Here is a 25,379-nt window from a genome sequence, read left to right on the forward strand (position 1 = left end):
GAGTTCTTGGAAACAAACAATTCATCTGAATTTACGATGTGCCGAGACGCTCCCGAATCGACCACCCAGACAGCTTGTTTCTCATCAGCAATCTTGACCTCGGCGGTCACCAGCTGAGCCGACTGTTTTTGTTTGAAGAACTTCTTTTTCCACTGCTGCTGCTGCTGCTGCTGCTGATCTCGTCTCTGCTCCTGCACCGGCAACTGAGACTTGACCAACTCAGGACATTGTCGTTTTAGATGCGCTGAAGACCCACATCGGAAACAACGCCTAACAGCAAACGCAGACTCCTCACCGGCACGCTGCTCTTGCTTCACCCCTGGCACGGCATGAGAACTCCTTCCAAACCGCCCGCCTGTAGAAGCCTCTGCAGCCAACGACCTTTCTTGCCTCTTCTGCCACTCTTCAATCAAACGCCCAGTAACGTAACTGATTGATAAATCACGCTCCTGTATGCCTTCTAGAGACAAAACTAAATTATCCCAGCTTTCCGGGAGAGAACTCAAAATAATAGCCACCTTCTCCTGCTGGTCTAATGCACAGTCTCTTTCCTGTAGCGCAGCAAACTTTAACTGTAAACTGTGTAGGTGTTCCTGCATTGTAACCCCAGGCTGTAACATTGCCTTGTACAATGCCTTGCGAATGAACAGCTTGGAAACCGCTGTCTCACACACATGGAGTTCTTTAAGTGCTTGCCACACACCTCTAGCTGTCTTGATTCCCCTCACATACGGCAACTGGGAATCTTCCAGCCCCAAGACAATTGTGGCCCTTGCTCTTTGGTCTTTATCGAGGTCTTCATCATCAGGCTTTGCAGGAAACTTACTCACCACTTGCCAGAGACGATCCCTCTGCAGCACTGCCTGCATGCGTTCCGACCACAGCAAGTAATTGGAGTCATTCAGACGCTCAAAAGCCATCTGAACTGGTTGTGAGGCCATCTTGAGAGCGATGTCCCTGTAACCTGGAACCAGCTACTCACGACCACCGAGAGAGAAAACAGGAACCACAGCACCCAGCACTCACACGCTGCAGCTGTTGTCCTTGTGTCCACTGCGTCACCAGCTCACAACAGTCAGGAACCAGCCAGTGTCCATCTGCTGCACCAACAGGAACAACAACTTCTGGAACTACTGGAACCAACGCCGTTGATGCTGACACCACCACAACTCAGGCTGGCAGCACAATGCCCATAACCTCATGGAACTTTGAAGTGTCAGGCATAGCTCTAATGGCTTTAGCCCAAACGTAGCAGAGTTTTCCTGCACAGCGAAGAAGCTAGTTGAGGTGGAAATGACTAGTCAGCTAGACTCAGAATAACTATTTACAGGATTTATTAAAAGGAAAAATAAAACCAGCAGAGTTTCTGTATACAAAACAAAGCAAAATAAATCCTTTCTTTCTCTCTCTCTCTTAACCATGCACAGCACTCCTACTCCTAACACACCAAACTGTGCTAGCAATCCCTAGATAACAGAGTTGAGTGCTGGTCGTTAACCAATCAGAGTAAGTAGTTTCTAGGTCAAGCTGACCTTGGCTTTCTGCCAAGAGTAAATTGACACGGCCTTGAGTTAATTGTGTGAAGCCAGAATCTGTAAGTTTCCCATGAGAACCAATTAACAGAAACTGAACAGTCCGCTTCTCTGGAGCAGCAGAAAACAACCTTTCTCCCTCCTCTATGTGACATCCTTTTATATATTTGAACATGGCTATCATATCACCCCTTAACCTCCTCTTCTCCAGGCTAAACATGCCCAGCTCCCTTAGCTGTTCCTCATAAGGCATCGTTTCCAGGCCTTTGACCATTTTGGTTGCCCTCCTCTGGACACCTTCCAGTTTGTCAGTGTCCTTCTTGAACTGTGGTGCCCAGAACTGGACACAGTACTCCAGGTGAGGTCTGACCAGAGCAGAATACAGTGGCACTATTACTTCCCTGGATCTAGATGCTATACTCCTATTGATGCAGCCCAGCATTGCATTGGCTTTTTTAGCTGCCGCGTCACACTGTTGGCTCATGTCAAGTTTGTGGTCAACCAAGACTCCTAGATCCTTTTCACATGTACTGCTCTCAAGCCAGGTGTCACCCATCTTGTTTTTGTGCCTCTCATTTTTTTTGCCCAAGTGCAATACTTTACATTTCTCCCTGTTAAAATTCATCTTGTTTGTTTTGGCCCAGTTCTCTAATCTGTCAAGGTCGTTTTGAAGTGTGATCCTGTCCTCTGGGGTGTTAGCCACCCCTCCCAGTTTGGTGTCATCTGCAAATTTGATCAGGATGCCCTTGAGTCCATCATCCAAGTCGTTGATAAAGATGTTGAATAAGACCGGGCCCAAGACAGAACCCTGTGGCACCCCACTAGTCACTCTTCTCCAGGATGAAGAGGAACCATTGATGAGCACCCTTTGGGTTCGGTCAGTCAGCCAGTTACAAATCCACTGAGTGGTAGCATAGTCAAGACCGCATTTTACCAGCTTCTTTACAAGAATATCATGGGGCACCTTGTCAAATGCCTTGCTGAAATCAAGGTAGGCTACATTCACTGCGTTCCCTTCATCTACCAGGCTTGTAATTCTGTCAAAAAACGAGATCAGGTTAGTCCGACATGACTTATTTTTCAGAAATCCATGCTGACTATTGGTGATCACAGCATTCCTTTCTAGGTGCTCACAGACTGTTTGCTTAATTTTAAAGCACATTAACCACCTGGAACAGGGAAGCAATGGCAGAACACTTCCCACACTTCCCCAAAAGTTTGTTCCAAAAGTTTGTTCCTGGGCCACGCCCCCTGGGCCAGTTGGAGAAGGCCCTGGAAGGGAGCAGGCCCTGCAGACCTCACCCAGCCGATGGTCCAAGGCTTCCCCGCAGCAGGAGTCCCTTTATAGCTGGGAGAGAGGGCCTGGGCCACGCCCCCTGGGCCAGTTGGAAAAGGCCCTGGGAGGGAGCAGGCCCTGCAGTCCTCCCCACAGCCGATGGTCCAAGGCTTCCCCGCAGCAGGAGTCCCTTTATACCTGGGAGAGAGGGCCTGGGCCACGCCCCCTGGGCCAGTTGGAAAAGGCCCTGGGAGGGAGCAGGCCCTGCAGTCCTCACCCAGCCGATGGTCCCAGCCGACAAGAACAACACCCTCCGTCTACTCAATGTTTTGGGAAATTGTTTGTTTTCTATAGGTTGGGATACCCCTTGAAGCATCATCACCAAATTCGGCAGGGGTTTCCCTGAGGGTGGAGTTGGCAGACTCTTGGATTCTAGGTGCCGTTTTGAATCAAGATGTCAGACCAAAACGTGACTTTGGCATGAGTTTACCCAATTTTGGTGTCATGGGTCCAAAATCATGAATTATGCTATTTTTAGTTTTAAAATTGCAATTTTTTTATTCCCTAAAAACTCCCAGGCAGCGCCAGGCACTCACTGCTACTAGGTCCTTATAAAGCATCTTACTTCCACCCAGCTCTCCTGTTGATGCATTTGCCCCATCTCCCTGCTGCCCCACCCCTCCCCCACTGCCTCCAGGTAAGTGGCGTTGACTCAGTCGTCAGGAGTCAGGTCGCAGCCATCGCCCCTCCCTGCCATCTGCTCCTGCTCCACACAGTTTATTCGAAATACACTCTGTCATTTGTGTACTTGCAGGTAGCTGAGTCACACAACCTGATCGCCATGGACATCTTCAACACTTGGAGAAAGAAGACCCCAGCAGGTATCTACCTACCTATCTCAACAAGCCCATTTTGCAATGGAGACCCAAGAGAGTTCAAAGTCCTTCCAGCCCAAGATGCCTCCTAAACAAGGAAGGAGAACCTGTGGCCCTTCAGTTGGGACTACAACTCCCATCATCACTGGCCATGGTCTGCAGGCCACAGGGATCCCCACCCCTGTCCTGGGGCAGCTTCCTCCCCTGCCCCCATCCAATATAGGCATATAACCAGACCACACCGACTGAAAACAGGGACATGCAAATCAGCCAGCTCATCACAGACCAGATTCAGACAGCTGGTGCAGTCACAACCCGACAGCGCTTTACCTGGGCAGGTTAGCTGCACTGTGGCCTGCTGGATGCTCGCTTCCACCTCGAGGATGTCGCTGCTCCAGGCAAACACGAGGCTCTCTTGAATAGGGATGCAGGAGCGCACTTTCTCCATCTTCTCCCTGCTGAGGACCCTCCGCCAATCATGCAAACCAGTGAGGTTCCCGCTGAAGGACTCTTTCTCTTTGAAGGCCCCACCCAGGGAGTCCTGATCTTGCCCGATAATGAACATCCTGTGGCCATCCACGGCATGGGAAGCTGAAAGCCCTGTGGCTGAGGTCTTCTCCTTCCTGTCAGCGTGGATGGCCCATGCCCCATTCTGATGCTGCCATGTGACACAGAAGTGGTGCCACTGCCCATCGGCACAAAAAACTGGCAGGTACGGGGAGTGGTGCCCATGGAGGATGATGGCAAACCTGATGAAGCCATCCTTGTCGACGAAGCCACGCAACTGGAACTTTGATGAAAGCCGGGACGGCATAGGAGAAGACAGTGGAGCTCTCCACAGCCTCAGGGTCCCACTGGACATGGGCACAAGCACTCACGGCGGGCATCTCTGGGAAGTCGGCTAGTACCTTCACACACTTTGCGTCTGTTTTGTTCTTGAATACCAGGATTGGTGCGGAGATGTTTCCTGGGGGTGGGGGAGAGAGATGGGGATGTGACCAAGGACCCAACATTTAAAACAGTTCTGGTTGCCTCACATCAAAAAGCATGTTGTAGAGTTGGGAAAAGTTCAGAAAAGGGCAACCCAAATGATTTATGGGATGGCGCGATTTCTGTATGAATAAAGGTTGCCATATTTGGGACTTTTTAGTTTTAGAGAAAAAGCAAAGAAGGGTTACATGATAGGATTTTTATAAAAATTATGCATGGCCAGGAGAAAGTGGAGAGAGAAAAATTTTTCTCCTCTCATCACACTGGAACTTGTGGTCATCCAGTGAAGCTGAATGATGGAAGATTCAGGACAGATAAAAGGAAAGCCCTTCTTCTTGCAGCATAGAGAGTTAAACTATGGAACTCTGATGACCACCAACATGGATGCCTTTAAAAGAGGATTGGACCAATTCCTGGAGGAGGAAGAGGAGGAGGAGGAGGTGGAGGAGAAGGAGCAGAGGGCTGTCAATGGCTACTAGCCAGTATGGCTGTGCTCTGCCCTCCACAGTTGGGGGCAGCCATGCTCCTGAAAACCAGTTCCTGGAAACCACAGGAGGGGAGGGAGAGGGCTCTGGTGCTCATGTTCTGCTCCCTGGTTTCCCACAGGCGTCTAGGTGCACATGGTACTATGAGAGCCGGTTGCTGGACCAGGTGGGCCATTGACCTGATCTAGCAGGCTTATCTTAGGTTCAATAGTGCAGCATATCTCTACTCAGGCCTCTGCTTCGGCTTCTGCAGGAACACCTCTCCGTCATCCAGCCAGACTGTGCTCTGTACTTGGTAGGACTGCAGCTTTTCCCCAAGAGATGCCAGCTCAGATGGCAACTGAGCAAAGCGCTGCTGGCATACCCATCTGCATGCCACCAGTCCTGAAGGATGGGCATGTATTAATACACGTCTCCCAGCATCTCAATGATCAGGGGGACGGAGCCAGGATCTGCAGGGGGAACCACATGGAGGGAAAGCTAAAGTAGCTGCTGTGATTCCTGCATTGCAGGGGGTTGGACTAAATGACCCTCTAGGTCCCTTCTAATTCTATGATTCTGGGATAAGCATCCCCCTATGGTGAGTTCAACTTCCTCTGCCAAGAAGTCCCTTGGCTGGCATTATTTTATCATTCATTTTATCCAAAGTGCTTTTACCCTGCTGTTCAGCTGAAAAAACTTCCAGAGTGGCCAACAAATCAAGAAAAAAACAATACAGCCCCTGCCCTCGGATGTATGTGACACAAAAGGCAAAAAGGGTGAGGAGGGATGATGAAAACTCAAACTCCAAATTCTTTTTTTTTTTTATAATATATTTATTAAAGTTTTCAAATAAAGCATATATTAGATAAGCACTTATCATTGTCCATTTAACATCTCTCAATTGTTACATGGGACTCCCCCACACCTCCCGCATACACTTACATCATTATTAAATTAATTTCAAACAAATTATCATTTAACTCATCTTAATTAATAATCTTAATTTGGTTTGACATATAATTCAGCCTTAAATCTAATTTAATGGTAGACAATTGTCTGCACTGGCATCCGATTCAGCACTCAGCCAAGTTACAATATTTTTGTAAATAAATCTTAAATTTCCTCCAGTCTTCTTCCATCCTTTCTTCTCCCTGGTCTCGAATTCTGCCGGTCATCTCGGCTAATTGCATATAGTCCATCAGTTGCATCTGCCATTCTTCCACAGTGGGTAGCTCCTGAGTTTTCCAATTCTTGGCAATTAATATTCTTGCTGCTGTTGTTGCGTACAAAAAGAATGTTCTGTCCTCTTTTAACACACTCTGGCCGACAATACCCAGGAGAAAGGCCTCTGATTTCTTAGTAAAGGTGTATTTAAACACCTTTTTTAATTCATTATATATCTTCTCCCAAAAGGCCTTCACTCTAGGGCAGGTCCACCAGAGGTGAAAAAATGTTCCTTCATTTTCCTTACATTTCCAACATTTGCTATCAGACGAATGGTATATTTTAGCCAGTTTAACAGGGGTCATGTACCATCTATACATCATTTTCATCACATTTTCCTTCAACGCATTACATGCAGTGAAGTTCAGCCCAGAGGTCCACAACCTTTCCCAATCTTCAAACATAATATTATACCCAATATCCTGCGCCCATTTTATCATTGTTGATTTTACCATTTCGTCATGTGTGTTCCATTTCAGCAGCAAGTTATACATTCTTGAAAGTACCTTAGTCTTAGGTTCTAACAGTTCAGTTTCTAACTTTGACTTTTCCACTTGGAATCCTAGCTTTTTGTCATTTTTAAACACTTCTTTAATCTGAGCATAGTGTAACCAGTCTCGCACTTTGTCTCTCATCTTTTCTAAACTCTGCAATTTCCAGTTGTCACCATCCTTTTCTATTATCTCCCAATATTTTGGCCAGTTGGCCTCCATATTGACTCTTTTCCGAGCCTTAGCCTCCAGGGGTGACAGCCACCTCGGAGTTTTATTCTCCAGTAAGTCTTTATATTTTGTCCAGACATTAAAAACTGATTTTCTGACAATATGGTTCTTGAAGGCCTTATTTATCTTAGCTTTATCATACCATAAATATGCATGCCATCCAAACGCATTATTAAAACCTTCCAAATCCAAGACATCCGTATCTTCAAGAAGTAACCAATCTTTTAACCAGCAGAAAGCTGCAGCTTCATAATACAACTTTAAATCTGGCAGGGCAAAGCCCCCTCTTTCTTTCGCATCTGTTAATATTTTAAATTTGATTCTGGGCTTTTTGCCCTGCCAGACAAATTTAGAAATATCTTTCTGCCACTTCCGGAAGCACTCTGTCTTGTCTACAATCTGCAGTGTCTGAAACAAAAATAACATTTTTGGCAATACATTCATCTTGATGGCAGCTATTCGGCCTAACAAAGAAAGTTTTAGTCTTGACCAACTATCCAAGTCTCTCTTAATCTCTGACCAACATTTTTCATAATTATCTTTAAATAAACTCAGATTTTTTGCTGTTATGTTTACCCCTAGGTATTTAACTTTTTTAACCACATTTAGTTCTGTCTCTTTCTGAAGCTGTTCCAACTCAATATCTGTCATGTTTTTCCCCAAAACTTTAGTTTTTTGCTTATTTAACTTAAATCCTGCCACTCGACCAAAGTTTTGAATCAGTTGTAGTACTCTTTTCAAACTAGACTCCGGCTCCTGTAATGTCAGAACTAGGTCATCTGCAAAAGCTTTAAGTTTATATTGTTTCGCTCCGACCTGAATCCCTTCCACCAACCGGTCCCCCCTAATCATATTCAGGAGCACTTCCAGAACCGAAATAAACAGTAATGGGGAAATCGGGCAGCCTTGTCGTGTACCTTTTTCAATTTTAAACTCTTCTGTAACCACATTGTTAACTATCAGTTTAGCCTTTTGTTCTGAATATATTGCCTCAATCCCGTTCTCAAACCCCCGTCCCACTCCCATTTCTTTTAAATTCCCCTTCATAAATTTCCAAGAAATGTTGTCAAAGGCTTTCTCCGCGTCTATAAAAATTAAAACTGCTTTAGTGTTTATGTTTGTTTGTAAAAGTTCCAATATGTCTATGATGTTCCTTGTGTTAGTAAACATATGTCTGCCCGGGAGAAAGCCTGCCTGGTCTTTATGGATTATCTCACTTAAAACTTTCTTAAATCTTCGTGCCAAAACATCTGCAAATATTTTGTAATCCACATTTAAAAGGGAGATGGGACGGTAATTCTTGAGTTGTGTCTTTTCAGTTTCTGACTTTGGAATCAATGTGATAAATGCTTCTTTCCACGATTCAGGCGCCTTCTTCCCCTCCATTATTTCATTACTGACCTCCAACAAAGGTTGTATCAAATAATCCTTCAATGTCTTATAGTAGTTAGAGGTCAGTCCATCTGGCCCTGGTGATTTGCCCTGTTTCAGACTCAGGATGGCCTGTTCAATCTCTTGTCGTGTTATTTTGCCATTTAAAATTGTTCTATTTTCTTCTGACAGCTTTGCTAATCCATTTCTCTCCAAAAATTGTGTAATCTCTATTTCATCTTGTGGCCCTTAAGTATATAACTTTTTAAAATACCTCTGGAAGCACTTTCTAATCTCTCCCGGGTTCTGAATGTTCCTTCCTTCAACCTCTAAGTTTGTTACTGTATTTAATCTTTGTCTCCTTTTCAACTGCCAAGCTAGCAGTTTCCCACATTTATTTGCCGATTCAAAAGTTTTTTGTTTCATTGTTTTAATCTTCCATTCTATTTCCTGATTTATCAGCTTGGAATATTGCGCCTGATAAAGTTTGATTTCTCTCAGAATCGGTTGGGACTTCGGGTTAGATCTTAACTTCTTCTCCAACTCTTTGATACTTTCCAGAATTTTATCTTTCTTTTCATTTTGCAGTCTTTTCTTTAAGGAATTCTGTTGAATCAAGAACCCTCTCATCACAGCTTTACTTGCATCCCAGATAGTTCTTTTTTCCACCGTAGTGTTCAAATTAATCTCAAAATAGTCCTTTAAGGTTTTTTGGGCCTTCTTTACAATTCTTTGATCTCTAAACAGGCCATCATTCATCTTCCATCTAAAGGAGCCGATTGGGATCAATGTCATATCCATTCTCAAGGCGTTATGGTCAGAGCATGTTTTGGGGCAGATTTCCACCTTCCTCACCTTAGGTGCCAGACTTCTAGTTATCCATATTTGGTCGATTCGTGTCCAAGTCAGTTGAGCTTCAGAAAAGAATGTTCCTTCTCTTCCCAGGGGGTTTCTAACTCTCCAGATGTCAACCCAGTCCATATTGTCAGTCATTTCAAAAAAGGTCTTAGGTAGTCTTCCCTCTTTAGTAATGTTCTGGTTCTGTGACTTATCCATATTTGTTGATACGACCCCGTTCATGTCCCCCATCATGATGACGTTGTTGTAATCCAGATAATCCAGCATGATCTCGTGCAACTTCTTATAAAAATCCGATTTTCCTTCATTTGGAGCATAAATTCCTAATATCAAAATTTTTTCTCCTTGATACTGTACTTCTATTGCGAGGATTCTTCCACTTTCATCTTTAAAGAGAAATTTTGGTGAAAGGCTCTCTTTTGCATAGATCACTACACCTCTCTTTTTAACTGTATCCGATGATATAAATTCTTGACCAAGCCTTTTATTTATTAACACCTTTCTATGGAGCCTAATCACATGTGTTTCTTGTAAGCATATAATGTCCAATTGTTCCTTTTTTAAAATATGAAAAATTTTAGACCTTTTTTCGGGACTGTTACAGCCATTTATGTTCCAACTCAAAAGCTGCAGAGACATCCTGGATAGGTCTGGTTATTCTTTCTGGGGTGGTACCTTGTTCTCCGGTCCTTGAGGATCCGAGGGGGCGGGCTCCCCTGGAAGTTCTGGCGCTGGCAATCCAAGTCCTTTGTGGAGGTCTTCTCCGTGTGCTCCCAAAAACTTGTCTCTATCTTCCACTGTTTTGATTTTGATCTTTCTCCCTCTGTAGGTAAAGGATAATCCTTGTGGAAACTCCCACCTGAAGATAATTGCGTTGCTTCTCAACAGTCTTGCCAATTCCGTGTAGTTAGATCTAAGGTCCAGCAACTGCTTAGGAATGTCCTTGTAGATTTCAATTCTCTTGCCCAAAATGTCTAGTGACTTTTCGTAGTGCAGGCCCAAAATCTTGTCCCTTTCCTCCTTTGATCTCAGTGTTATCAAACAATCTCTGGGCTTCTCTGTCCTTCTGACTCTGCCAAGCCTGAAAGCAGATACAATTTTAAAGTCTTTTTCCTCTAACTTCCAAAACTTGGCAAATTCCTTAGTTAGAAATTCAATAAAATTATCTTCTTCCACCTCTGGTATTGACCGTATCCTCAAGTTGGTCTCCCTGTTTCGCAGTTCTGTCATCAAAAAGTAAATCTGATGTTCTCCAACTTGTTTACTGAGTGGTCTTACTTCTTTCTCAAGTTCTTCCAATCTTTGACTAGTATCTTCAGCCAGTTTACGATTTTCACCTACAGCCTCCTTTAATTCTCCAATAGACTGGGCATTCTGTGCAACTTGTCCAGTCAGCTTATTCAAGCTTTCTGTGTTCTGTTCAATTTTAGCTGTATGCAAATCAGCCTTCTTGTCCAGAGCCTCCAGTTTCTCCAAAATTTTCTCCAAGACAGAGCTACTTGTCCCTGAAGCCATATCTCCCAGGTGCAGCTCCTCTGTCTCACCCTCCCCTGCCTGTATTAGGGAGGCCGCCTCTATGTCTGGAGGCAAAGTGGAAGGCAAGGCCGGCACAGAAGATCTACGCTGTGAGGCTGCAGATAAAGTTAGAGTTGTTTGTTTAGTCCTTCCTCTTCTCCTTGCGCCACTCATTCCAAAGTTATCTGTAATCCAAGGTCAATCCAAGTTGTTCCCATGAGAAAGCAGAGTCCCAGATGCAATAGTCAAACAGAGGCCGGGAAAGGGAAAGTAAAACAAAGTCACTGCTGTAAATCCAAAATCCTCTAGAGGGAGCTTAATACGTCTTCAGGGAAAAGATCAAATCCAAGTTAAACTTATAAATTTAAATCCATGTCTATCGCCTCCACAATGTATTATTTTTAGCAGAGTAAACTTAAAGCAAAACAGTGTTTCTTACAGTGCCTTGACTGCAACAGTTTCAAAGTATCCAGTTCCAACTCAGAATGTTTCAAAACCTGAATTCAATGTATCCAAAGTTGCAAACTGGTGCTCATCCAGGCAGCTCCAGCACCAGAGATTCTTATTTATTTTATAATCCACTGGTGCCACAGAAGAAGGATATCAGTGCACCCCAAATATGACCAGCAAAAGTCAATAGCTCAAAGTCTTTCACTCAGAAAACTGCTTTAACAGGGTGCCAGCATTTAGTTAACGCATAACTTTTTGTCTCCACTCCTCCTGCTCTTTGCTTAAAGTTCAGTATAGCGGGAGATGGGCTTCCTGCTTATCCTCACTCCGTTTTCAGCCAGATTTCAACTTTTTTAAAAAAGTTTTAAAAGTTTCATAAAGTTCTCAAAAAGTTTCAGAAAGTTGACAAAAGTTTCAGAAAGTTTTCAATGTCCAAATTTACTCACGGGTTGTAGTTTCCAAAGTTCAGAAAAGTTGCAGGAAGAAAGGACAGCGCTGACCGGCAACAGCAATGCGGCTTCACTTCGCTGTTTGCGCAACGACCCACAGCGCCGCTACCCCCTCCGCGATCCGGAGCCCCTTACGGGGTCCCTTCAACGTTTTGGGGGCTGCTTCTGGCGCCCGCCGGGTCCCGAGACCACAGGCTTCTGCCACCTGTGGTTTTCCTGAATGGGTCTCCGCTTCGCCGTAGCGGACGACCCGTTTACAGCGGAGCTCCCTTCTCCTTACTCGGAGAAGGCAGCCATTACCGGTCGCGCCGCCTCCGGAAGTCCAAACTCCAAATTCTTAATGTAATAGAAGGACCCACTTGGATGGAAATGGACTTCTCACAGTTAAAAACAAAACAAAGAGGGCTTGGGTAGCCCCTGAGAAATAACCTGGAAGTGAGTTTTACATGGCATATAAGATGACCTAGGATGGGGAGAGGCATGAAGTGTTAGTTTCTGTTTCTCACTGAGCAGCTGCTGCGAGTCACAGGACTCTGTTTACATTCCAGGGATTCCATACTACTGGAAGTCTCACGGGAGAGGAGACAGGATGTGAAGTTAGTGGTTTCCTGTTTCCTTTGATCCTTTATTCAGTTGCTCTCTGCTTTCATAGAGAGAGGATGTCTTTTCTGTTCTGCATAGTTTAGAAATAAAACTCTTTACAATGTAGCCATACATCTCATCACTTCCGCATGCTGTTTTGATGTTCTGCTGGGAGGACGTGCCTTGGAGCCTCATCAAAAGCTCAAGGTCGTTAAACACGTCGGGAGGCGATTTCAAAGGCTCGGGAAGAAAATGAGCTTTATCAGCTTGGCCGAGCGGAGATCCCGATATTTTTGGTTATGGGCCCAGAAGAACGGCAGAAGAACGGAATGCAGCTTATCTTCTCTGCGTGTCAAGAAGATTGATGAGAGGTATGTGCTCTTGCCCCAGGAAGCCTGCTAGTCCCTAATTAATGGCATTAAGGGGTGGACTTTGAACTTCTAGCCAAAGCTCAGGAGAAAGCGAAAGTGTGTTTTTGGAATGCAGCTGGTAGAGAGACGCAGCTTGCTTTAAAAGACACAGACATGGCCAGTCCAAGAGTAACAGAGGTTCTTGGATTTCCAAAGCTTGGAAAAGGGAATTATCAAAACTGGGTGCAGTATGCAGAGGCTCTGCTACGAAAAGAGGGTCTGTATAATGTGATAACAGACGCCCCCCAGCTCCAACGACCGATGAATGGAAGGCTAAGGATTCCAAAGCAAGGGGAACTCTGATGCTTATTGTGTCTCCTGAAGAGTTATGTCTTTTGTGTGACAAGGCCTCAGCCAGAGAGATGTGGCACAGTCTCCAAGAGTCACATTTGAGAACAGAAGCGGGCGCTTCTTTGTTCTTTTATGCCAAGTTGCATGATATGGCACTTGTTGAAGGAGCAGACGTACATGCCCACCTCATGGAAATGCAGAATCTTAGTCATGAGTTGCAACAGCGTGGAATCACCTTTCCAGAGGCTGTGTATTCCTTCATGATTCCACATTCTTTGGGTTCAAGTTGGGAAGTGATTGCCAGCCAGCTTGCTGTTTTGCCTACTGCTCGGCTAACGGTAGCGCATGTTACTGCTGTGGTGTTAAATGAAGTGGATCGGCGTAGTGCTAGCTGCATCACTAAGGGGGAGTCCTCACAGACGTCATCCCAGAATGCAGTGGAACCACTAGATGGCGCCAAAGCTTTGAAGGCAGTGAAATGCTACTCATGTGGACGTCTAGGCCACGTGAAAAGGGAGTGTAAACATCCCAAGGCCAAGGCAACAGAGCAGCGCAGTGCAGCAAAAGCTCAACGTGTGGAAAAGACAAAGGCAAAGGTCAGAAGTCCGGGACACCGCAACACAAGGCAATGGTCTCACGCTTCACTCCAAAGGTCCAGAAGACATCTAGATCTTTCTTCATCGTCGACTCAGGAGCGACCAGACACGTTTGTCGGGACAAACACCTGTTCGTTTCCTTTACTCCTCAGGAAGGTGCGATTCACCAAGCGGATGACCACACGATCTCCAGTCAAGGCTATGGAACGGTTGTTCTTCACAGCTTGGATGCTTCTATACGCAACATTCTTTTTGTTCCAGATGCTGCACACAACCTACTGAGTGTCTCGCAGCTGACAGAACAGGACATAGACGTTTCCTTCAAGAAGAGGAAGTGCACCATCACCAAGAAAGATGACTTTGTATTGCATGCTGATTATATTGATCATTTGTTTGTATTGCATTATGATGATTCTGTTGATGTTGTGCAGGATGAAACTTCTTGTGTTGCAGATACTAACAAGGTTTTGCATGCAGGATGTATTCATGACTATCACAGGAAATTTGGTCATTTACACTTCGAGGCAGTTTCCAAAATGCCTGCCTTAGTTGAAGGTATGACTATTAAACCCTGCAGGTACCACATGAAGTGTAAGGCATGCACAGCGAACAAGGTCAAAATGGCTGCAAAAGGTAAGGTGTCTAGTAGACAAGCTACAGAACCATACCAGGTAGTGCATGCTGATCTCATTGGTCCACTAACACCCTCTTTGGGTGGAGCCAGGTACTTCATGGTTCTTATTGATTCATTTTCCAGGTATATTCATGTGTTCAATCTCAAGCAGAAATCAGAAGTGTTTCCTAGGTTCAAGGAATTCTGTGCTTGGTTGAAAAATGTGCATGGTAAACAGGTGAAATGTTTGTTTACAGATCGAGGGGGAGAATTCACTTCTCAGCAGTTTGAAGCTTTTCTGACTGAAAAAGGAATTCAACATGACATGTCAAGTCCACGATCTCCTTGGATGAATGGACTTTGTGAAAGGGCAAGCCAAACATTGCTTCAAGGCTTGAAAACCTTGCTGCATGATGCCAATCTTCCAGAGAGTTATTGGGCAGAATCGCTCAGCTGTTTTGTTTATACTTGTAATCACAGATTATCTTCACCGATTGGTTGTACCCCCTATGAAAAGATGTTGGCAAGAAACCATACATCAAGCACATGAGAATTTTTGGTTCTGACATGTGGGTTCACACACCACAAAGCTCCAAGTTAGGCAAATGTGGTTTGCATGGTATCTTTCTAGGCTATCAGAAAGGTTCTTGCAGAGTAATGATGACTGACACTAACACAGTCAGGCTCACTAGAAGTGTTGAGTACAATGCCAAGTGGGGGGAGAATGTGGGAATTTTCCAATGTTATCCTGATGACACGGAAGAGTCTGAGGATAAAGAGCAGCAAAACCCCACACCCACTGATGAAGGTTCTGATTCTGAATCCGAAACTGAATCAGGTGATTCAGAGGATTTCAAGAGTGCTAAGGCCTCTCTGCGACCCTCTGAAGGCTCTGATCAAGAATTGGAGGAACCATTGTTCACTATAGGCCACTTTTATCCTAAGAAAGAAGAGGAGAGCGTTGAAGACCTACGTCTAATTCGCAGGTCTGAAAGAGCCACGAAAGGAAGACCTCCAAAGAGATTTGCTGATGAATTTGCTAAAGCAGCGAAAGCTGTAACTGCTGTTAATAGCTCCAAGAAGGTATTTGAGCTTCCAAGAGATCCAGGCTTTGAATTCAAAGGATGCTGAGCCATGGTTAACCACCATGAAGGGTGAGCTTGATTCCTTAGAGGGGAACAAAACATGGGAGCTAGTTCCGACAGTTCCAGGGATGAAACTGCTTGACAGCAAATGGGTTTTCAAAGCAAAGACAGATCAGAATGGCAAGATAGTCAGACACAAAGCCAGATTGGTAGCCAGAGGTTTTTCACAGGTACCAGGAGAAGACTATCACGAGACCTGCTGACCCACCGTGAGATATGAGAGCACTAGGCTTATGCTCAAACCTGCTGCAGAAGAGAATCTACACATTTCTCATCACGATGTGAATACAGCATTTTTGTATGGAACCTTAGGTGAATCACTTTACATGTTTCCACCTGATGGCGTACAGGTAAAACAGGGATTTGTTTGTTCTCTGAAGAAGTCCCTATTGTTGGTTTGCAAGCCCCCTCCATAGAGGCTGGCCCCTCTCTCTGTTCTCGGAGCTTGCTTACCGGTAACCTCCTCTGGCTGATATCTCGGACAGACCAGGGAGATTTTGATAGGCGACATTTTCCAAAGAGTGGGTAAAATGCACAACCCCTCCTCCTGCTTCCGCAGGGGAAAGAAAATAAGTCAGAAATCTATTTACATGATGTTTATTTCTGACATTACAGCACTAGAGAAAAACACGTCCTTTCAGTTCAGTTCTTCCAGCAAGTCTGACAAACTTCCTGAACATGCGCACACAGAAGGTTTCAAGTTACACTCTTCACAAAGACTTATCCAGCCTGTGAACGTCCTGGGAAATTCTTTCCCACAGATAAGCGCATCATGTGGTGTCAACAATCTGGCTGTCTGCAGCGGTGATGTTTCCATATACTGACACCTATATGGTCTCAAGCAAAGTGCACAGTTCTGCCACTCTAAACTCACTGAAGTGTTATTTTCTCTAGGTTTTCAGCAAGGTAAAGCTGATCCATGTGTATTTGTCAAATAGGAAGGGCAAAAGAAGCTGTATTGCTTGTTTTATGTTGATGATATTCTTTTCTTTTGGAAGGATATCAAAATGTACCATAGCACCCTAGCTCAACTGAAGGAACACTTTGACATGAAAGATCTTGGTGAGGTAACCAACTACCTATCTCTGGAAATAGAGAGAGACCAAGACGGTAATATTCTAGTACACCAGTCACAGAAAATTGCTGATGTGTTAACCAAACTAAACCTGATGGATGCTAACCCTGTAGACACACCAATGACAACAGGTTATCAGGTAGATGACACTGAAGAAGCATTTTCTGACACTACACTGTACAGAAGTGTGCTAGGCAAACTAAACTTCATTGCCAAATGTTCAAGACCTGACATTGCAGTTAGCATGAATTTGCTAAGCAGACAAGTCAACAATCCTACTGTTAAGGATTGGAAAGCTCTGAAACGCATAGCACACTATTTGAAAGGTACTATGCACTACAGACTGAGATTTAACAATCAGAAGTCTGGAGGTCTTGAAATATTTGCTGATGCGAGTTTTGGAAGTGACACTACAGACAGGAAAAGTACGTCTGGAGTTTGCTACATGTGTAATCAGGGTCTATTTGATTGGTCGTGCAAGAAGCAAACAACAGTAAGCTTAAGTTCTTGTGAAGCTGAACTGAGTGCACTGTCTTATTCACTTGTGGGTTGTGAATGGTTGTTACAATTGTGTAAAGACATGAGAATTCCTGTCAAATGTCCAATCCAGGTTTATCAGGACAACAAAGCATGTTTGGCTTTGCTGACTTCTGAAGGTTGTAAGCAAAGCATAAAGCACTTGCAATTGAAGCTGCAACATGCTAGGGAATGTGTTCAGAAAGGACTCGTAACAGTGTCCTACATGCCAGGTAATGAAATTCCTGCTGATTTATTGTCTAAGGATGTTCCGAAGGATCAACACTGTACCTACGTACAGAAATTGGTTTTGTACTGAGATTGTACTGACATGCTGCCCAGTGGTGTTCACAGAAAGGGGGAGGATGTTAGTTTCTGTTTCTCACTGAGCAGCTGCTGCGAGTCACAGGACTCTGTTTACATTCCAGAGACCCTGCAGTCTCATGGGAAAGGGAGACGGGATGTGACGTTAGTGGTTTCCCGTTTCTTTTGTTCCTTTGTTCAGTTGCTCTCTGCTTTCATAGAGAGAGGATATCTTTTCTGTTCTGCGTAGTTTAGAAAAAAAAACTCGTTACAATGTAGCCAAACCTCTCATCTCTACCCTGTGCTGGGAACCCTGCTGGATAGAATGTGCTTGAGGCCTTATCAAAGGCTCAGGCCATTAAACACGTCGGAGGCAATTTCAAAGGCGCAGCTCGGAGGAAGATGAGGCCTTATTGGCTTGGTCAAGCGGAGTTCCGACAACACATGCTTAAGGAAATCAGCCCTGAGTGCTCACTGGAAGGACAGATCGTGAAGCTGAGGCTCTAGTACTTTGGCCACCTCATGAGAAGAGAAGACTCCCTGGAAAAGACCCTGATGTTGGGAAAGATGGAGGGCACAAGGCGAAGGGGATGACAGAGGACGAGATGGTTGGACAGTGTTCTCGAAGCTAGCAGCATGAGTTTGACCAAACTGCGGGAGGCAGTGGAAGACAGGACTGCCTGGCGTGCTCTGCTCCATGGGGTCACGAAGAGTCGGGCACGACTAAACAACAACAACAAAACACATGCTTTTCTTTTTTTGTTTTGTTTGTTTTTTTATTTAATAAATTTTTATTCAATACAAGTTAAAATACATACATATTCACAACGAAAGAAAATACAAAAGAGAAAACCAAATAGATCTATCCAAGGAAAAGGAATTAGAGAATATTTTGTCTCTTTTCATATTTACAGTTATTTATACCTCTATAAAATGCTATTCATGATAGCACAATGAAATGAAATGTAAGATATCAGAATAAAGAAAAAGGGAACAAAGAGAATAAAAAAGTAAAAGAACAGATCATATATGAATTTTTTTAAAAGTAGATAAGCACTCACAATACATAGCCATTTCCCATCTATATTTACATTCAATTGTATAATTTCGTCTTGTCCTTATCTACCTTAAATAGTTTCTTTTGAAAGAAAAAAGAAAAAACAGAAAAAAGAAAAAAAGAAAAGAAAAAAACGACTTCCACCGTTTACCTCACGCATTTTTAATAATCCGTTCTTCAGAGCCTCTGTTCTTCATATTTTCCCTTTGGGTTTCCTTAATGTCTCACTTTGTATTTTTTATATTACGCACAAGATTATTCTAAACACAACCAGATTTTTGTAGTTGAGCCCTGGTTTTGTAAATAATCATTTAAACACTCCCATTGCTTCATAACCACAGTTTTGGATTTTCTCCTTATTATATCTGTCAATTTTGCTAATTCCAGGTACTCGCAAAGTTTCCCCAACCATTCTCTTTTTGTTGGGATGCTTTCCTCTTTCCAATAGCTAGCAATCAAAATTCTTGCCGCTGTTGTCGTGTATAGCAATAAGTTAATTTTCTCTTTGGGGATATCTTTATCTAAGATTCCTAATAAATATGCCTCTGCCTTTTTTTAATGTGATGTCCTTATCAATTTTTTTATTTCGTCATGGATTATGTCCCAAAAGATTTTAATCTTTGGGCAAGTGTCAGGGAAAGGGAGGCAGACAGAGACAGGGGGGGGGCATGGAAACACTTACCGAGAGCCCAAACAGCACTTTTCCAGCCAGTCCTCTGAATTGGAGACTGAAATAGGGAGTGGCCAGTCTGTTCCAGGAACTAGCTATTCCCAGAAGAGAGGAGATAAGAGGCGTTCCCTGTCTCGCTGGGCATGCTGGTCTAGAAAGCCACGTCACAAAAATTTAGAAGCGGCAACTGACTGAGCAACACGGAGGTGTTGTTTTGGAGCTCCGGCGTGGGCTTGGATTTTGCAGTAATAAATCTACCGGACAGAAGTGGCTCGATGCCTGGAATGACCGCTCCCCGCTTAAAACGGGGGGCGCCCTTTGCGTGGACGCGTGCAGCCCCTAGATCTGGAGCGGCTCCATCAGCATAGGCTTGGCTTTGCCTTCCCTCAGGTGGGATACCTGGAGGTCTCCGCCTACCTCAGTCAGTTGTCCAATCCCACCTGGGGGAAGCGTTGCCAAGGAGACCAGGCCAGGTAGGGGAGGGATTACCTGCCCACACAATAGAGGGAGGATCAAATCTACCGGACAGAAGTGGCTCGATGCCTGGAATGTTATCTCCTAACTAGCTAGGCAGCAAACACATCCCTCACAGCAAGTCCACCACATGTGATATAACGTACCTTTTGTTCTGTTACATTTCCAACATTTGTCGTTGTTCCTTTTATTTATTTTTGACAATCTGTCAGGGGTTAGATACCATCTGTGGTGCATTTTTCTGAAATTCTCCCTTAATAAATCACAAGCAGTAAAATTTATATTTTCCTCCCAAAAAGTTTTCCATCTTTCCAGATCTATCTCATATCCCAAATTGTGCTCCCATTTTAACATGTTTTCCCCTTTCGTCTCTTGTTCTAGGGTGGTTTTCGTTAATAGTCTATACATTTTTGCAAGTATTTTTTGATAGCTCTGTAGTATTTCCTCTTCTGATTTTGAGGTTTTATTTTCAAATCCCCCCCTTTTTATGTCTTTTTCATAAGTTGCTTTTAATTGATAATATTGTAACCAATTTATTCTAAATGTTTGTAATTGTTCATAAGTTTTTAATTTAATATTTCCATCTGCTTCCTCTAATATTTCCCTATATGTTGGCCAAGTCTCTTTTACATTACTCTTTAATATTGTAGTTGCTTCCACTGGCGAAACCCATTGGGGAGTTTTCTCAATAATTTTTCCTTTTGTTCTTTCCCAGACATCCAATAGAGCCTTTCTTACTATGTGGTTTGTAAATTTTTTGTGTTGTTCTTTTTTATCATAGAATAAGTAGCCGTGCCATCCATATATTTTGTCCCAGCCCTCTAATGTTAGGACTTCATTATCTTTTAATAATATCCATTTTTTTATCCAGCACCAACACGCTGCCTCAAAATACTTCCTTAAATCTGGCACTGCGAATCCTCCACTTTCTTTTGGGCCCATCATTACTTCTGATTTTATCCTTGCTTTCCCCCCCTGCCATATAAAATTTGCAAGGTCTCTTTGCCAGCTTATAAAATATTTAGTTCCTATTACAATTGGAATCGTTTGGAATAAAAATAGAATTTTGGGGAGTATCATCATTTTAATCTTAGATATTCTTCCTCCTAATGATAGTTTTAATTTTCCCCATTTATCCATACTTCCTTTAATTTCTTCCCATTTTTTAATATAATTATCCTTAAATAAATTTGTATTTTTATTTGTAATCCATATCCCTAAGTAGTTCACCTTATTTTCTATTTTTAGTCCTGTTATTTCTTCTAATTCCTTTTTTCCTTTCTCGCCTATATTTTTAGTTATCAATTTCGATTTATCTTTCTTCAGTTTGAATCCTGCTACTTCACCAAATTCTTTCATTCTTACCAATGCTTTATTTATACTTTCTTTTGGTGTTTCGGTTGTAATGATCACATCTTCTGCAAATGCTCTTACTTTATAACACTGTGTCCCAAGACATATGCCCTTTATTTCTTCATCCTTTCTCAGAGCTATTAATAGAGTTTCTAATATTGTTATAAATAGGAGTGGGGATAAAGGACATCCCTGTCACGTCCCTCTCTCGATGTCAAATTCTTCTGTAATTTCATTGTTTAGGATTAATTTAGCTGTTTGTTTTTTGTAGATTGCTTGAATTCCATTCATAAATCTTTTACCTAAATTTAAGCTTTCACATGTTTTGATCATAAATTTCCAAGAGACACTGTCAAATGCCTTTTCAGCATCTACTAAAAGCATTGAAATTTCTTTACTTGGATTCATTTCGGCATATTCTATTAAGTCTATAATTATTCTAGTGTTGTCCTTTATTTGTCTGGCTGGTAAAAATCCTGCCTGATCTTTTTTAATTATCCTTTTTAGCAGAGTTTTCATTCTATTTGCAAGGACTCCAGTAAATATTTTATAGTCTATATTCAATAAAGATATTGGCCTGTAGTTTTTTATAAGTCTCAAATCTGTACCTTGCTTTGGGATAAGGGTTATTAATGCTTCTTGCCACGAGTTAGGTATTTCTCCTTTGTCTAAAATTTCATTCATAATTAATTGCAATTTGGGTGTTATTATTTCCTCTAATTTTTTATAACATGTTACTGAGATTCCGTCTGGTCCAGGCGATTTCCTCTCCTTCATATTTTTAATCACTTTTTTAATCTCTTCAAGTTCAATATTTGAATTTAATATTGCATATTCTTCTTCTTCTATATCTGGTAGTCTATTTTCTGATAGATATTTTTGAATTTTCTTTTCCTCTTTTAATTCTACTTTATATAAATTTTTGTAATATTTTATAAAACTTTCTTTAATTTGTTTTGGGTCAATGATTTCCTTTTCTTCGTCAATAATTCTATTTATTACTCTTTTTACCTGTCTTTCTTTGATAAACCATGCCAGCATCCTACCCGGTTTATTTGCCTGTTCAAAATATCTTTGTTTCGTCCATATAATTTTTTTCTCTACTTCCCTATTTATTAAATTTGATAGGTGGGCTTGTAAATTCTTTATTTGTTGGAGGATATCTTCATTCTTTGGGTTTTTCACTAGGTCTTTTTCTTTCTCTCTTTTTGTTTATTTATTTCCATAATATTATTATCTTTATTTCTCCTTATCTTTCCCATTTGTTGTATTACAAACCCTCTCATATAGGCTTTGCTCGCTTCCCAAATCATTTTTTTATCCGTATCCTGATTTTCATTTATTTCATAAAATTCTTTCAATATTTCCTTTGCCCTTTTAACCCTTTGATCGTCTCTCCATACCTCCTCGTTCATTCTCCACCTTCCCTTAGTATGATTTTGAAATTTCATTATTACCTGTCAGGGAATTGGAGGCTGCAGGGGAAACCATGAGGGAGGAAGACAAATATAGAGAGCCCAAGCCAGCATTCAGCAGTGTCTCTTCCTCGTCAGAAGGGGAAACTGGCAGGGGGGAGCCTAAAGCAGGACCCAGCCATTCACAGGGCAAAATGAAAAGGAAACGTCATTTCCGAGAATGGGCTTGTTGGCAGCGTCATAGACGAAAGTCAGATGACTCATCTGGATAGCTGAGTATGGATGTATGTGTTTAATCTCTCGTAAACGGCTTTGAAGCTGAACAATAAATCTTGTGAAGAGATGGCGCAGAGCCCGGAGTGTTGCTTTACTAGCTTATCAGCACCCTCACCCCTCACATTACCGATACAGGATTATGATCTGATATCGATCTGTTTAGTATTTCTGCTTTTTCTAAACTTAACATCAGCTTTTTTGTTAGCCATATTGCGTCGATTCGTCCCCCAGATTTTTTTGCCTCCGAGTAATGGGTTATATCTTTAACACTTGGGTTTTTTGTTCTCCAGGCATCATATAAATTAAAATTCTCAGTTAAGTGGAAAAAGGAGAGTGGTAATCTACCTGAACTTGACGTTTTCTCTCTTTGCGTTCTGTCCATTTCTATCGATGTTATTCCATTAAAATCTCCCATAATTACTATATTTTCATCCACATAATCTCATAATCTCTCTTCCAATTTTCTAAAAAATTCATCCTTTTTGCTATCCGGAGCATATATTCCCACCACTATGATTTTTCCTTCTTTTGTTTGTATTTCTACCCCAAGTACTCTACCCTCATCATCTTGGAATAACATTTGGGATTTCAACATTGTATTTACATAGATGACCACTCCCCTCTTTCTTTCCATTGCAGATGCTATATATTCCTGTCCTAGTCTCGTATTTTTTAACACCCTTACATGAGTTTTGGATATATGTGTTTCTTGTATACATATGACATTCCATTTTTTCTTCTTTAATATACATTCTAATCGATTTCTCCGAAATTTACTGCTTAATCTATTAATACTCCATGAAATACATTTCAGTCTCATAATCCTTTATTTGTTTAAAATACTCACAACTTTACTGTTATTATGTAGTTATAGTCCAGAATATGCTATTGTCCTAAGGTCACGTTGAAAAGGAAATAAAAGTTTTGGTCTTGTCCTTCTTGCTTCACTCTACCAGTTTTTCTCCTCCCAATTCCTCCCAGTACTTCCTCCAGAAGATTTTTGTATCTTCTACTGATCTGAAGGATCTCCTCCTGTCTTTATATGTAAATGACAGTCCCTCTGGGAATTCCCATTTGAACCTTATTTTGTTTTTCTTTAGCGCTGATGTCATGAATCTATAATTGTCTCTCCGCCTCAACAGGCGTGTTGGAATTTCTCTCATAAATTCTACCTGCCTCCCTTCTATACAGAGTGGATCTGTCCTGCCTTTCAATAGCAGTTTGTCTCTAAGCAGTCTTGAATTTAAAAACATCAAGCAGTCTCCAGGTCCTTTCCTTGTTTTGGTTTTGTCCACCTTTATTCTAAATATTTTTTCAATGTCCAATATCATCTCTTGTTCTTGGACCCCCAGCCATTCTGCTATTGCCTTTGTCAATTTTGTAAATATGTCTTCATCTTGGTTTTCTTTGACACCGCACACTCAAAGAATCATTTCTCTTTGTTTCATCTGTAAGATGGCCAAGGAATCCCAAGTGTCTTCCTGGATCTTCCTCAGTTCATCTATTTCTTCTTTATTTTTTTCTTGGTGTCTTTTCATTTCTCTTTGTTCTTGCAAGCTCTTTTTCATACTTTCAACCTGTTTCTGTACTTTTATTTTGGTCTCCTGGACTGTTAAATCTAGATTTTGGTGTTTCACTGTCAGTTGGTTCACTTGGGTTGAGAGGTCCATTATCACTTTAGAATTCTCTTCTATTTTCGCCCCCATACTTTCCATCTTCCCATCAAGCATTCTTGTTTCTGTCCAAAGCTGTTATTTCCCCCCCTAGATTTTTCTCCATTCTTTCCATTGCTGCTAATATTTCTTTCATGTCCATGTTACTTTCACTTTCTACTAGTGATATTCTTCTTTGGTAGTTTTGCGATGTGCTGGCACCACTCAAATTTGATATTTTATTTGATCCCATCAGGCTGTTGTGTTATTATTATTATTTTATTCTTCCTTTCTTTATAATTTCCTTGTTTCAGCGTTTTCTTCTTGCCTCCCCCACCCACCACTGAACAGGCAGAGGTTTTCCAATTATCCTTCAATTATTTTACAGGAGAGGCATTTGCTTTTCACAGTCTCTATTTTATAGGAGAGTTCAGCGCTGCCATGCCGGGGAATTGGAGCGTTTGTACCAGAGAGTGGTTTTGCCTCTTTGCGCAAAGGTCTTCCCCTCATCTTTCTATTTCAGTTTCTTTGTTCTATAATATTGGGAAACGTCTTCTTTTGCGCTGCCTTAGGCTTCCGCCCTCAGGTTCCCCCCTGAGGTCAAGGTAACTTACGTCTAATCCCTCATTTCTCCCTCTCTGGCACCAGGTCCGCCTCGAGATTGCAGGAGCGCGGATCTCCACCCATCTCTCTAGCGCGCTGCTCTGGAAGTCGCTTTTCTTTTTTTTTGGTTTATTTCACTTTGTTTTGCGTTTTTTGAGTGAATATGCATATACCCCCAAAAACACGAAACGAAGTGAAATAAGCCCAAACACAGCTTATTCGACGTCTTTCTGTGTATATTGACACAAAAAACAAGTGTTTTGCTTTCTTTGAGTAAATATGCATACACAACCAAAAAGCAGGCAACACAGTGTAATAAGCCCAAACCAAGCTTATTTGTCATCTTTCTATGCATATTGACCTAAAAAACACGTATTTTGCGTTCTTTGGACTTATTTCACTTTGTTTTCCATTTTTATTGTGATTATGCATGCACACCCCAAATGCATGAAACGAAATGAAATAAGCCCGAAATAAGCTTATTCGTCTTCTTTCTATGGATATTCACCCCCCAAACACATGCTTTTCTCTTTTTTTTGTTTATTTCACTTCCTTTTGTGTGTGTGGTTTTTTTTGTGTGAATATGTATGCACACCCAAAAAACACGCAATGCAGTAAA

The 25,379-nt window shown here is 42.2% G+C and overlaps 1 pseudogene across 1 annotated transcript in view; it reads right to left on the reverse strand.

Moving 5' to 3' along the window:
- The window catches only part of LOC310753723 (adhesion G protein-coupled receptor D2-like), a 64,648-nt pseudogene extending 40,413 nt beyond the window's left edge, over positions 1 to 24,235 (reverse strand). The window contains exons 1-3 of the transcript in view: positions 24,076 to 24,235; positions 5,390 to 5,610; positions 4,014 to 4,650 (exon numbers count right to left, since the gene is read on the reverse strand). The product of the transcript in view is annotated as an adhesion G protein-coupled receptor D2-like (transcript). The remainder of the gene's footprint in view (positions 1 to 4,013; positions 4,651 to 5,389; positions 5,611 to 24,075) is intronic.
- Between the last annotated feature and the right edge of the window lie 1,144 nt (positions 24,236 to 25,379).

The sequence above is a fragment of the Podarcis filfolensis genome (genome assembly GCF_964270895.1).
Source record: "Podarcis filfolensis genome assembly, chromosome: W".
NCBI lineage: Eukaryota > Metazoa > Chordata > Lepidosauria > Squamata > Lacertidae > Podarcis > Podarcis filfolensis.